The following is a 3266-nucleotide window of genomic DNA, read 5'->3' as shown; positions in this document are numbered from 1 at the left end:
TATATATATACATATATATGTATGTATGTATGTATGTGTGTATATATGTATATATACATGTATATATATGTATATGTATATACATATATGTTTATATATATACATACATATATGTGTATATATATATATATACATATATATATATATATATATATATATATACACTTATGTGTATCAATATATACCTATACATATGCATATATGTTTGCGAATGTATGTATGCATATGCATGTGTGTGTGTGTGCGTGCGTGTGTGTGTCTGTGTGAGTGTGTCTATATATGCATGTATGTATCTATACTATAATGGAGAAAGCTGTTTATTAATTAGTTGTCTAACAATTACCAAGAGTACTAAAAGAAAGCAATTCTTAAACGCCTGACCGTCAGGAAATATTTTTACAAATTCATGTTCTCAGAAATTGCCTATCATTTCGATTTCTGAAGTTTATTGAATTTTTTAACTCCAAATCCTCGCAAATTTAAATATTCATTGCATTCACTGCGTTCAGTTCTTCATAAATTTAAATATTCATTGCATTCACTGCGGAGTAGATTTTAATGTTTAATAATAAACACTATTAATTCGCTGCAGGCAACATTTTACGTTTCTTATTTGCAACAGTCTCTCATTCTCTCATTTAATAAAAGCTATATAACTTTGATACGAGGCACAATTTCAAGAATATTATCAGTTTCCGGATTTTGCTGAATGAATATTTTTGATAAAATGAAAATTCTTTAATATACCGGTATAATTTTTTGTTTTTTTAATGAAGAAGTGATTTTGTTGGTATGGCTACTTGGAACGCTATAAGTCTTACCATAATAACTATGTGATTGCTGCTATTTCTAGCATGCTAAACAAGATAGTCTTTAACGAGCTTTCATTTATATATAACATGTGACTGAAAAAGAAAATTATTATTATTCACAGGTGTGTCTATTTCCCTTAGTGATGTTAAACGAAGCCAAATTGGTTTATAAGGCCAATAGGGGAAATTGAGAGCCACGTGTTCGTTAACACGGATGGAGAAAAAAGTTCTTCATTCATTCTCTACATTCATTGTCTGAAGACCTTTGAAAGAAGCACATGGAACATGAGAGACAAGTGTGTAGAGTTTGTGTGGTGAACCTTCATCTTCATACGTCGGCGAGAAAGCTTAACACGAACGCGGAAAGGTACATGTCAGATGCCTTTAGACCAAATGTGTTTCTTCAGTTTTGTGTCAATACGAATGTCCTTGGTTCGCATCATCTTTTCAGCGAACAACTTGATCTTTCTTATGGTTTTTGGTGACTTTTTCTTCAGCTTCACGCCATAGACTTTCTTGTGTAGATGAATGGTACATTCCTGAGTAATAACATCATTCATAGAAGACTTCTTCCTCTCAAACTTCTGCTTCGCCAAAGATGGCGTATGTGTGTGTGCGCGTGCGTGTGTATGTATGTGTGTGTGTGTATGCGTGTGTGTGTGTGTGTCTGTGAGTGTGTGTGTGTGTGTGTATATGTATCTGTGTTTTGGATATTCTTTTATTCTTTTACTTTTCCAGTCATTAGACTGTGGTCGTGCTGGGGCACCGCCTTGAAGAATTTTAGTCGAATTAATCAGCCTCAGTATTATTGTAAGCCTAATACACATTACATCATTCTCTTTTTACCGAAGCGCTAGGTTACGGGGTTTTCAACACAGCAACACCAGTTGTCAAGTAGTAGAGGTTAACACAGACACAAAGACACGCTGACACACACACACATTTTCACGACGGGCTTCTTTCAGTTTCCGTCTACCAAATCTACTCATAAGGCTTCGGTTGGTCCGAGACTATAGTAGATGCCTGTCCAAGGTGTTACGCAGGGGGGATGAACCCGGAACAATGTGGTCATGAAGCCAACTTCTTACCATACATCCACGCATGCGCCAATATGTTTGCGTGCGTGAGTGTACACCTTTAAGTATTTTACTAGCTTTAGTTATCATATGCGTCTGTTTGCATGCATATATGTATATGGATATGTACACACGCATACACATATACACGTACACATGAGTGGGTGCTCACAATCATATACACAAATATACATATAAAGAAACATACAAGCACAGACACACACACACACACACACACACACACACACACACACACTTATAAACATTAATGAAACTGGAGAAATCATTGGATTCCTTACAAAAATACATAAGCGGTCAGCAGCGATAGTTTGTGAAGTAAAATATCTGGAGATAATCTGTAAGTATATTAGAAGTCGTGAAGTAATATATTCATTGCTTACGATAAGACTGTTTCTTTGAGCCGGTCTCAGATGCCGTCTGAATGCTCTATCTTTCGATCTAACAAACTCTACAAAGACTTTTCCATATTATATTGAAGACATATACATTGTGAGGGTGAAAAGGTTGAAGAAATCGTGTTGCGCTGTTGTTTTTTTAGTGAGATTTGTTTTGTGAAACCAACCGGGTGTGAAACGAGTACGTTTAATGGTGGCTCCTGTTATTGTTTCTTGGACTCTATAGTGTTGTTTTTTGTTTTGTTTTCTGGGTTTTTTTTTTTACCAAATAAGCACCAGATAATTAACTACTCTACTCTATTTCTTGAAGGTTTAGGGGCCGAGTTAAAGTTTTCTCCATTGAATCGTAAATAGATTACTGCTTTCCAAAGAAGTTTCCACTCGTTTTAGAATACGATGAAATATTGACTTGTCAGATAATTTTATTCCCTTCCAATGTTTTGTGAATTAACACGAAAAATATTTTTATCGTAGAGTTTTATGGGGGCTTTTTGCGCTCCTGTTCTTCCTCTACAAGTTTTGTTTATCGTTTTTGAAAATTGAATAAATTTTATCACTTTTTAGATATATTACGATGGAGTGCCAAAAAGAAAAGACATTTTCGACAACCGCTTCTTTTCACTTTCAATCAAGATTACAAATCTGCCGAAGCGGTTTGAGTCTTTTGTGCTGTGTACGGAGAAAACGCCATTACTGAAAGAACTGTACAGAAATGGTTTTCACGCTTCAAGGAGGGGAAATTCGATCTCACAGACTCTCCACTTTCCGGTCAACTTGTTCAGTTCAAGGAGGATCGACTGAATGAGCTCATCCACGAGGATCCGCAGCAACCCACTCTCTCTTTATATATATGTGTGTGTGTATGCATCTATGTATGTATATATATATATATATATATATATATATATATATATACATGCATACACACATACATACATACCTATATATATATATATATATAT

General features: G+C 34.9%; 1 pseudogene; it reads right to left on the bottom strand.

The window, feature by feature from the left end:
* Positions 1 to 958: 958 nt before the first annotated feature.
* On the bottom strand, positions 959 to 1414 carry LOC128247090 (60S ribosomal protein L31-like; annotated as a pseudogene).
* Between the last annotated feature and the right edge of the window lie 1852 nt (positions 1415 to 3266).

The sequence above is a fragment of the Octopus bimaculoides genome, chromosome 2 (assembly GCF_001194135.2).
Source record: "Octopus bimaculoides isolate UCB-OBI-ISO-001 chromosome 2, ASM119413v2, whole genome shotgun sequence".
NCBI classification, from domain to species: domain Eukaryota; kingdom Metazoa; phylum Mollusca; class Cephalopoda; order Octopoda; family Octopodidae; genus Octopus; species Octopus bimaculoides.
This window is presented reverse-complemented; position numbering and strand designations above follow the sequence as displayed.